Here is a 12102-nt window from a genome sequence, read left to right as displayed (position 1 = left end):
GCAGCATTTTTCATGACTTTTAAAATCGTTGCCCTTGTCATTTATGTTGAGACTTAAATAGTTAAATGTATTTTGGTACTTGCTGGCAGCATTTCTCAAGTTTTTGTTAAAACAACCATTGCTCAGTGATGTAAATCTGAGAGTAATTTTAAAAAACAAAAGCTATAATTTTGAAGTTGCTTGAACTTGTTATGAGCTGCTGCCTGCTGGTAGTGCTTTTGCCTTTTGGTTGATGTCTCTGCTGAGTTGTTGCTGCTGCTGTTTCTTATGCTTGCTGCTGTTTTGTTGCTGCTGTTTCTTATGCTTGCTGTTTTAATTTTTCTTGAATCATCGTTGCCCTTGTCATTTATGTTGAGACTTCAATGTATATGTATTTGCTGGCAGCATTTTTCAAGTTTTAAGTTAAAACAGCCATTGCTCAGTGATGATACGATAAACGTAAATCTGAGAGCAATTTTGAAAAACAAAAATAAGTTCCTGCTGAGTCTCATCTGCTTATTGTTCCTTGCTTCTGATAAGTTGTTGATCTGTTATTGCGTAAGCTGGTTCCTGCTTGTTGCTGCTATTTCCTCTGCTCTTGGGTGATGTGCTGCTGCTTCAAGATTCTGCTGCCTTTTGTTTTTAGGATATAGTAGTATACTAGTATTCTAGTATGTTAGCTTTCCTTTTACCGTCTGTTAGGGGTGTAAAATTTTTGACATGTAAAGGAAGGGAAAGTTTCCCATTTTCTTCTACCATAAATTTCAAATCTAGACATTTAGTTATTCTCATGCAGTTTTATAAACATTTTAGTCCTCCCCCTTTACAAAATACTTGTATAAGAAATTTTTATAAAGTGATAATGTGAATGATTGTACATTTGTACGCCTTATTGACTAGTACAGTAATATTCTAATGCTTATGCCACTTTTGTAACGCAATCTCATACATCTCCAATCTTATGTTACCTTTGAGTGTTATTGGATGATCATGAATATCTTTATGAAGGAACAATGAAGATAATTTGGGTGGAGTAGCATTATTATTGGAATGAAAATGGTACAAATGATATATCTTGTAATTAAAATAAATAAGTAATCTAAAACGATATTAATAATGTCGTTGGACTAGATCTAGGTGATATAAACCTTTGTATAAACCTAAGCCGTTTGATTAGATTTACATTTATTAACATTAATTGTATTTACTATTTAGCCATTTAGGTTGTAAATTATTCAATTTGAATTAAGCAGTTTGTAATCGGATCAGTTTAAACAGGTTGCGATTCGAAAACAGTTCGATTTTAACGGTTTAACGGGTTATGGCAGTTCAGTTTAGACGGTTAGCGGATTATAACGGTTCGGTTTATATAGTTTTTCTAGCGGTTTAAACGGTTTCGGTTCATAAACGGGTCGGTTTAAACGGTTAGCGGGTTACAAATGGTTCGGTTTAAACGGTTTTTTTTACGGTTTAAACGGTTTCGGTTTATAAACGGTTCGGGTCATTAACGGGTTTATAAACCATTCGGTTCGATTTTGTTTCGGTTCGGATTTGAGCAGTTTGGTTTGTTATCGGTTTACGGTCCGTAACGGGTTGACATTGAGCGGTTCGATTCGGTTTCGGTTTGATATTGAACGGTTCAGTTCGGTTTTCGGTTTAAATTTATCGGTTTATAAACGGATCTGTCCGTGATGGTTCGGTTCGGTAACGGCCGGTTTCACGGTTCGGTTTGAAAAGTCCCACCCCTACTACAAACCCATGTTTTGATTAATATAAGGGGGTGTTTGGTTCGCAAACTGGTATGAGATTGGAATCATGAATGAAACCATAGTGGTATGAGTTTGGAACTTGATTCTTAAAACCATATGTTTGGTATGCTTATGGAATGCCAATTTTTTCTTTTATTTGATACCTAAAAGTATGGGAATGAGCCAAATCCACCTCCCCCAAGGTTTTTAAACCCCATACCTTGGGGGTTTGAGGTATGGGTTTGAAACTCTTATTAAATCATAAAACAAACATATGGTATGAGTTTAAATCATTTTAAACCCATACCTTATACCTTAATTATGAGAACCAAACGCCCCCTAATAGAGTTGTGGTTTATAAAAGAAATTGTAATAGGGGTTATTAGCTATTTCTTCTCCCTCCATCCCTGCTTAATATAATTTTGAGGGATATCTCAATTTGGTTAGAACATCCTTTTCAACTCCAAAACTTCAATAAATCAAATTTCACCCTTAATAAGTTGGAATCCCCTATATCTCCCTTTTTTTCCCTATCAAATAACGATAGTCATGTCATGCCCAATACTAGTAAATACAAGTACCAATAACTTGGAAAGTTGGACCATGATTTCAATCCAGAGTAACCAAAAAAAAATTCAATGCAAAAAGCTAATCCTAGTGACAAAATTTAAAACCGACCTAAATAAATCACGATTTAGATTAAATTTTGTATGGAGTGAATAATTTAATATAACTCAAGTATGAAATAGACCCGATTTTTTCTCACCAAACCTAACCGAAATATCTGAATTGGCATCTATAATTTGCTTCATTTTTTGATTATCCAAACTCATACTTTTTTTTTGAACCAAGACATTGACGGTTAAGGGTAGAGGTTTCAATTTGGATGTTGGATCAGGTTTGATGAGGTCGGGTTGAATCAATTTTATAGTTGAGTCATTTTAAATTATTATGTCTACGCGAGTCGAAATCTGAAATAAATATTTTTCGGGTCAGTTTCGGATTGAGTCTGGTGTAGTTTTGACACCTCACTCAAGGGTCAATGGGCTGGCAATCCCTGACCCGACCCGAACCCGGCCCAAAGTTACCGAGAGAAACCCGAACCCGACCCAACCCGAACCCGAACAACCCTAACTCGACCCGATTTGACCAAAATGTCATATATCGTTATAATATTAAGTTTTAAACTATTTTTGATAGTTTTTAAGCACAACCCAAAATTGACCCGAAATCTGACCCGAACCTGAGCTGAATTGCCACCCCTAGGTCAACCCCTACACTCTTAAGTCAAGAACCAGTTTTGCTCTCAACTTCTCATACTCTCTCCCATTCTCCTCTCATTTCCCCGCCAACACTAACCATTGCAAAACCTGCAAATTTCAACCAAACAAACGAAATTTCTCTCGTGATTTAAAAACCCCTTAATTCTTTCAATGGTGCCACCAAGTAGTATAAATTTCACTGCAACAATTTGTCCAATTTCACAAAAATTTCTTCCATCTTCTTCTTGGATATTAATGTTGCCAATTTCATCAAAATTCCTTCTATTCAATCATCAAACATCAATTTTCCTTCAATTCAATCATCACACATCAATTTTCCTTCAATTCAATCATCAAAATGGCTAAATTCTGTAATGGGTTAGTTCCCTTTAAATAATCCTCACTTCTTTGTTTTTGAGCAATTTTGATCAGTTTATTTTATAATGTATGCTGTAGTTTTAAGTGAATTTGATTAAATATTGTGTTATATGGTTAAAGAATTTGAGTTCTAACTTCTGAAGTTTTGGGAATTAGGGTCTTTGAAATTTTGATTAGTTTATTTGCGTTTATTATTATAATGTATGTTGCAATTTTCGGTAAATTTGATTAAATTTTGTGTTAAATACTTCAAGAATTTGAGTTGTAACTTCTGAATTTTTTGGAATTAAGGTATTTGAATTATACTATAACTTTCTGTTTTATGGAGTACTGTGATTAAATTAACAATGTACTACTTCCGTTGTCATGAACTAGCAATAGAAACCGTAGAGAACTCAAGAAGTGAGATTTATTAAATATTCCGTGTAACGTACGAATTTAAAAGGTAGGTACGAAGTGGTAAATATTCAAGAAAATGGAGGTAGTAATTTTTCTGAGTTCCTCAAAGATTGTGGAATAGGATTACTGCAAACAGTTTGTTAAACATGGAGGAAAATAAATTAAAAGTATGAGTTTATTAATATTACACAAAACCAATATTTATTGTACATACAGTTAGGATATAATCATTCATATGAATTTTGGACAGTTTTCTTTATTTATTTTTATAGGAATACGAAGTATGTGATTGTGAATATTATATGAATGGGCAAAAAATTAACTGCCCTTTGTTTCATATTTTAGTTGGGCTAGTTTTTCAAATTTTCTTTATTCCCTCCATCTTGTTTCATTCTGAAATTTAATTGCTATTGTCACTAAAGCTGCAATTAACTATACACAGGCTTCCAGGAGAAGGTACTGATACCGATAATATACCTTATTGTTCTATACACAGCAATGATGTAGCAACTGTACAGTGTAAAGAATGTGTAAAAAAAAAAAATACTGCCTTTCGAACACAGTTATCATTGCTCAAATAAGTGTTTCCTAAATGCATGGAAGTATCATAATTTGCGTCATCATAATGCTGTACCAACTGGGAGGATGTGGGCTTTAATGCCATCAACTGATGGTGTTGGCTTTAGTTTTAAGCTCCAATCTACTAGCCCACACCATGTACAAACTGCAGTGTGTGCAGAAGAGACCTTTGTGAAAGACCCTACCATTCAGAGGCTAAACTTTCCGCATTGTTCTCTTATTTGGCTACCAGATTCACTGAATACTGAGAAGCATGGCCTTACTGAAAAGGTTTCTAAAGTTGGCAATTTTACTGTTCTAACTTGTAACATTTTGTCCCACCTCTGTGTTAATATGAACACACCTTTTTACTGTCCTGAATGGGCTCTAAAATGGGAATACCGCCAGAAAAATCTGCTTCATGAATTGAAACAATATGGTGCAGATATTATGTGCCTTCAAGAGGTAATGGCTCACAGATTGTCATGGACATTTGTCATCCTTCTTGTTTATGCTTGATATACCTGTTACCCTATTAGTCGTATTGCAAAATTTGTCATATATGAAGTGAATAATTGCTACGGTGAATATTTTTATTAATTTATCTTATCATAAACTAAGATCATTGAATTTATATATTGTGTCTTTAACAGGTTCAGAGCGATCACTTTGAGGATTTCTTCAAGCCAGAGCTAGAGAAAGTTGGCTATTCTGTTGCCTACAAGAAAAAGACTACAGGGGTATATTTCCAATTTTGTTGTTTTTCTTCTTTGCATGCTAAAGACTCTGGTCTCTGCTTCTGGCTGGCAACATGAGAAAATAATTGGACCACTCTTACTCTTGTGTGCAACTATTCATTCCTCAGTTTGAATGAGAATATGTATAGGCTTTGGGGAAGATAGATGAATCAACTGGTCAATAATATACTAATGCTATTCTCATGTCTTTTATTTTATGAATGTTGCCCAGCTATACACGCATACGTTGGGTAGTGATTATACATTTGATGGATGTGCCACGTTTTATCGCAATGATATATTTAAGGAGGTTAAATCATATGAGGTAACGTAAAGATGTTCCAGGAGCTTTTCTTGATTTATAAGGATGTTTATACATTTTTTTTATATGATATTTTTCTCTTGGTTATAGCCTGAGTTCAGTCAATCTACATTATCGCTGATCAACAAACTAGAACCGGGTTTGAGGAGATATGCTGAAAAGCGTCTGATAAAGGTCTATATTCATATTTTGTTTGCTAAATTGTGTGGAGCTGGATTTTTTTTCCTCGTAATCATTGTTTCCTTTTGAATTTTTCTTTGGCAGGGCAATGTAGCTCTTGTTGTCATATTGGAGGTGGTGGGCAATTTTGCTAAGAGTGCTGCATCTTCTTCTAGACTCTGTGCTGCATCCTCTTCTAGACTCCGTGTGGTGCTGTTTAAATTTATATTACTCATTGTTTGTGTTAGATGCTGTTTGATTATTAGATGCCCAACGTAGGCATGTTTGCTGATGTGAATTTCGCTGAAGTGAAGTTGCTCCAGGTAGATTTAGATTTTGGCATTATATCTATATTTTGATGCTGGGATACAGAACCTTGACTTTGGGATCTTTTTGTATGCAAAGGTTTCTGATCTTGTCAATGCGATAGAATTGAGCCAAAAGACTATTGACCCAAGAATGCCTCTCTTTATCTGTGGGGATATGAACTCTATTCCTGGAAGGTGAGCCACCTAAATTCAGCACGAGGACTAGATTTTGAATTTTGTTGACATGAATTTCATGGTGTATACTGGGCTTTCTTGTTTGTATATTAGTCTTAGCTGACAATACTTGTCGATATATCTAATGGTGCCTATTCCAGCAGTTGTTAAGTTTGTTCATGGAGAATATTTAGTCTTGAATCTCATGTTGAACTACTATTAATATGATCCATGCTTTTAACAATCCAACATCTTTTGCACTATATCTTATTTTCTATTGTGCTTAAAAAATGCTTGTATGATACAACTAGTCTGCCACCAGTCCCTGATTATGTGATAGTTATGAGTTACTGTACATGAGTGGGTATTTACTGAACTTCTTGCTTCCAATTTTAAAGTGGATTGTTATAGAATCTCTTCCTTGCAAGCCTATATAGTTGCCCTTCCTGCTATCTTTCAGACCTCAACTGATGAGTTAATTGGCAGAAGTAGTTGTGAGTTTTGATGGGACCTTTATGATTTTTGGTAGCTTGTAAAAGACTGCATACTCCGACAAGGAGAAAAAGGGCTTAGTTACACTGTTACAGTGATTGTTTGTGAATCGTTACTGCTCTACATTGAGCAAAAGATAGATAAAATAATTAGCTTCTCTTGGGTGCTTGGCTCATTGGCAGTATATAGTGTAAATGGGAGTGAATTTTAAAGTTAACTGAGGATAGGCACCCTGAATCAAACACCGGACCATTAAAAAAAAGTGAAAGAAAGATTTACTTGTGAATAAGCGTTCTCAGCAGATCTTAGCAAATATAGCTTCTTACCATGCTCTTATTATAGACTTAACAGCTATAATCAAATTGAGTAGAAGAAGTTCTATTTAGAAACAATTTATTCTCATGATCTGTTTCTTAGGAAAATATCTGTTTTTGCAGTGATCCTTACGTTCCGTTCACAAAGCATGGGGTGAATGTTGTATGTGCACAGGCACTAGACCAACTTCAGCACCTCAAACTTCAACATACCATGAATTTGGTAACTTCATATTCGAAATCCTTACATTTTTAATGACTTTTGACGTAATACTTAATTTTTGTATGGACAACATATGTGTAGTAGTTGTGATGCTTCTGAAGGTAGTATGGTACTGATTAGCTGTTGCATTTCTCTTCTATCCCAAATTCTCTCCTATAATTATACTGTTAGTGGGTACTTAATTGCAGGCAAGTGCATATGTGTCAATGATACCAAAGGACGAAGGACGAAGGATGAAAATGAAGCATTCAGAAACAGGGGAACCTTTTTTCACCAATTTGTCACGTGCTTTCATCTATTCGTCACTTTTTGGTGGTACTACTTTGGATTATATCTTTTACACAGGTATTGTTTCAAATTATGCCTTTGTCACATTGTTCGCCAAGATCTAATATTCCAGACCCTGCCAATCTTCCATGGAGGAGCCTTATCCAATGGGTTGATGGTATAGATTGTAATTATCTTCTACATTGTTCCCGTCAAAAAAAAAAAAAAAAAAAAAAAAAAAAAAAGATTGTGGGTTTCTCAACCTCGAATCTGCTTTCTTATAAAGATCACCTTACTTTAGATTGCACGTGACATTTTGGAGTAGATAATCATAATTCTGTACCTGAGGAATGTTGTTGCTATGTGGTTATGTTGATTGGTAGTTGCTAGTAAAAAAATTTCCTGCTGAATGATTTGTTTCACCTATATGTTTGTTCAATAGTTATTCATTGATTTGTAAACTCGCTCTATCATATGCATGTCATGTGCTAGCCTAGCTACTCTTTTCTTATTACTCTTTTCTTATGCCTAGCAGTTAAGCACCATATTTATGTAAATTTTATATTGTTAAGTCATCATGTTTTAAATTGTAATTAAATGCCATGGCTGTCTGATTTATTCATCAACTTGCATTTACTTATGCTTGAAAAAATAGTTTCAATTCTAATTTTGATTGTTTTTACAGCGGGTAGCTTGGAAATTGAAGGCCTCTTGGAGCCCCCTCACTTTGGGAGTGTGGGTAGATCGCTTCCCTTCCCTTTGTGGACATCAGACCACGTTGCACTCATGGGAAGTTTTAGAATTACAAGACCATTTCTTGGGTGAAATCGCAAGGTTCATATGATGGTATGTCTAGAGATATTATATATCCTGGTTCATAAAATTGCACTAAAACATCTAGTAAAGATCTCATCGTGGAAGTTGTGTTATGATTTTGTGTTATTATTACATGTGTTTCAACATTTAAGGCTCTTTTTTTTGGTGTTTAGAGAGCCACAAGGGCGGGGGTGAGAATCGATCCCATAATCTCCTGGAACCGGGAGGGAGCTCTAACCACTTGAGCTATCCCTCACTCTCAACATTTAAGGCTTTTGTAGTGCTGCCCACTAGCCTAGTGAATTAGTGATGGACTTGTGATCTTAGAACATTGGCAATATTCTAAATAAGCCACATAACTGTCTTGTGTCTGCGATGTTTCCCAATTGTCTGATTAAAAAAGTGATCTCTGTTTATTAGTAAGAATTAAAGTATGACAACATGTATTTAACCTAGAACATTAAAAAGTAAGTACAAAGACATGTTACAAAGGGGAATCAAGAAAGGAAAGTAAGGGTGAAATTTGAGAGGAAAAAAATTTCAGTCGAAAGGCTATTTCAGTTAATAACGTCTGTGTAAAAAAAAAAGTTAATAACATTAATTGATGCTATGAGGTGATATAACCATTTGCTGTATTATATTCATTTTCCAGGCTTTCTTGTTGGATTTGAAAAAACTATACTTGTATATATCTTGAAGCCAGTTAGAGCAATTCACAAATGAGTGCTCAAGTCCATTAGGTTTCTTTCAAAAAAAAAAAAAAAAAAAAAGTCTATTAGGTGATGTATTGTTGACACCTTAACATGTCACATGATAAGGTTAAATAGGATTGTCATAATATAATTTATGATCCAGATAATACCACATAAAACCCCCTCTTTAGTTATGTATTTATATTGTTGAATAGTTTCTATCAAACTAATTTCTTCTTCATATTACTTATTTGGAGAGCCATATTTTGATTTAGTACGAGAAAGTTTGAAAGATTTTTTTTTTTTATAAAGATATACTTGGAATGAACCACTCAGTTGTGTTTTGGTGGACCTTTAGCTATGAAAACCTAGACTAAATTTTCAATAATTGAATATGAAGTATAGTAGATTTATATGCCAATTCAGTCAAAGATGTTGGGATCAGAATAAATTTTATCCTTTAAATAGGCATTTTCTTTTCTGGTTGTTCAAGACATTACCTTATACAATTATTTTTAACTCAAGAGTGATATTTTTTAGCAGTATTTTATGTACTTTTACCTGAATTTGATGCATTGTATTTCTGTTTGAAAAAGTCTTGATTTTGAAAATCTAAGTAGTTAATTCTTCCTCAATCAGCCATGATTTTGTTGAGAACACATAGTGCATAACCTATAGCCTTTGTGGTTGTGCTTGAGGCCTGGATCTTGGGAATTACTCGAGAACATATAGTGCATAACTTATAGACATTACGTTATAACAGTTAGTTGATGTAGACGAGCTTTGACTCCAAATCTTATTACTCGAGCATTTTACTTATAGAGACCACTTCAAGCAAGGTAAATGGATTATGGTAATTAGAAGTCCTATTTTATCCAAAGAAGGATCGGCATTTATGGAAAAACGTGCATATCCTAGATGGCTTGATTGTTGAGACATAAATGCAAGAGTAGCTTGATATAAGTTTTTGCAGAAAATACTGATGAGTATTAGTATTCCAAGCAAGCAAAATGTTAGAGGTCATTAAATTGAATAACTAGTCTGGAGTCTGGGCTTTAAATGAAAACCTTGTCTGCGTATCCAATAGTAAATGAACTTCCCTCCTACCTGGTAGTGACCCAGCCTTTATTTGTGGGTAGCTCTCCTTATCTTTTTTTTTTTCCTTTCTTTTTTTAAGTGACAAGTGGGAATTAAAATTGAATCTATGACTATATTTATTCAATTAAGCTTATCATCTCTTTCCTGTCCCATTTAGGTATTAATAATTTATTTAATTTGCATGATGCACGCAATTGTCGCAATCTCTATCTCTTTGCGGCTTAGTCTCGTTTTCTCGTGCAAAATATTATATTGCTATGTTATACTTCATGATACTTCCTTCATTCACGTTTAGTTGCAACAATATGACCAAAAACCCGTAACATTTTTAGTCAAACTGTTTGCAGCAAAAAGTGAACAGAGGAAGTATTGAGGCTTTGGTTGTTGTGTTATACTATACAAAGTATGAGGCATGACTACAGGAGTGCATGCCCTCTCAAACATGTTTTCCATATTCCTATTGGAAATCTCAGTCTTCAAAAATAAGTTTTGACGACTATTATCTCTCGTTTTATTTTGGGACAATTTTTACTGAAGATACTTACAGGAAAGTACTTTTGATGATAAAATGCTAATAGTACTAATCTTCTATATTGACAGGGATGCTGTGTTTGGCATGGCTTTTAAGGCTAGCAAATGGAGTTCTGGACTAGTTGCGATTGTTTGGCGTTAGCTAATGGGAGTGTCTTTGCTCAAACACCATCCTATTGACTTAGACTTGCATGATGCTGTACAAACCCTAACTTCAACTTCATTATGAGTCATTGAGCGGATGAACACCCTGCCACTTTGTAAAACTCTGTTCAAATATCTAATACTTCGGAATAGCAAGTGAAAGATCCAACCTCGGACTTTTAGTAAGCTATTCGATTTCAGATCAGATAACTTCAGCATGATTATTTGTTGTTATCAGCAAGATCATTTTAGGCTTGTCCATTTGTTGTGTTTACAGTGCTCTTATTCAATTGTTGAACCCTTTATTTTTCTATTAACCATGTTTGTTTTACTTGTTAAGGGCCTAAGGCTAGGTTGTCTTGTAGGCTTTTAAGTCTTGAAGACTAGTGTAGAACCCTCCATCACAAATAGACCTCCCCAGCACCTGAATTAGTGTCTGATTCGGCTGGGACTCATGCTACACAATTTCCCTGGTTTTAATTATCGTTAGCGAATGCTAAGTGGGTTTCTTTTGTTTAGATGTAGGAAGTAATATTGTTTTCACATTTGCAATTTCTAGGGAGCTCTACTTCCTTTAAAGAATAGAAAACTACGAGTAAGTTTTAATTACCTAGAGGCGACTAGGTGAGTAACTTCCCCTGCTTTGTGTGAAGCAGAGAAGAAGTTGCACTTCATGTGTTCTTGTCAACAAAGTAATTCAATAAGTTTAAATTTATGTCAACCAAAAGACCGCTAAGTTGCTACGATGAATGTAGGTCATAAATTCCCTCCATAAATCATGCATTTATTTCATTTAGGTATAAATTTGATCATAAGCTGCTATTATTAATAACCCTGCCCCTTAGTAATGAATAGGTCTACAGTTCAAAGCATGAATGTTCAGTTTGCAAATATTAGTGCAAGAAGAACTGTGATTCTAGATCACAGATATAATAACTTAGCCAGTAAAAACGTACGAGTAAATTTCTGTAACTTGTAAGTAGTTAGAAATCTTTAAGTTTGACACTTGAACATGTACCTTCACTTGATCATACACTCACCCGCTCACCGCCCTCGAGGCGAAAATCAGAGCGTAGTTTTAATTATTTAATTAAATTTACGCTCTGTTTTCTTTAAGAGGGACATGCATATAAACACTCTCATTCATTCAGTTTTCAGGTAAGTGTTTGGTGAATGTTTACATCTAATGTCATGAATGTTGTTAGCTAGGTGGAAGTTGGGTGTATTAATAAACGTCGATTACTATTTTTCCCTTTTTTAGGGAAGAAACCATTACGGTTGATATGTAGTACATCATTTATTTTTTATGATGAGAAAGTACCATAAGACAAGACTAGTAAGACTATTGGTAGCCCATCCCTTTGTGTAATTACATTCTTATTATCAATGCAATAGTAATTATATTTTTATGCTTTAACTATCCTAAATTTATTTGCATATTTATTTTTGGTATCCTTCATATTATTTACACAAATTAAACTGTTAGTTTGACCATTTAGAG

General features: G+C 34.5%; 1 pseudogene; it reads left to right on the top strand.

Annotated features, from left to right (window-relative positions):
* The first annotated feature begins 2925 nt into the window (after nt 1-2925).
* LOC110706573 lies at nt 2926-6038 on the top strand (annotated as a pseudogene).
* Nucleotides 6039-12102: the final 6064 nt, after the last annotated feature.

The sequence above is a fragment of the Chenopodium quinoa genome, unplaced genomic scaffold (genome assembly GCF_001683475.1).
Source record: "Chenopodium quinoa cultivar QQ74 unplaced genomic scaffold, ASM168347v1, whole genome shotgun sequence".
Taxonomy (NCBI): Eukaryota; Viridiplantae; Streptophyta; class Magnoliopsida; order Caryophyllales; family Amaranthaceae; genus Chenopodium; species Chenopodium quinoa.
The sequence above is the reverse complement of the archived record's forward strand: the minus strand, read 5'-3'. Positions and strand labels throughout refer to the sequence as shown.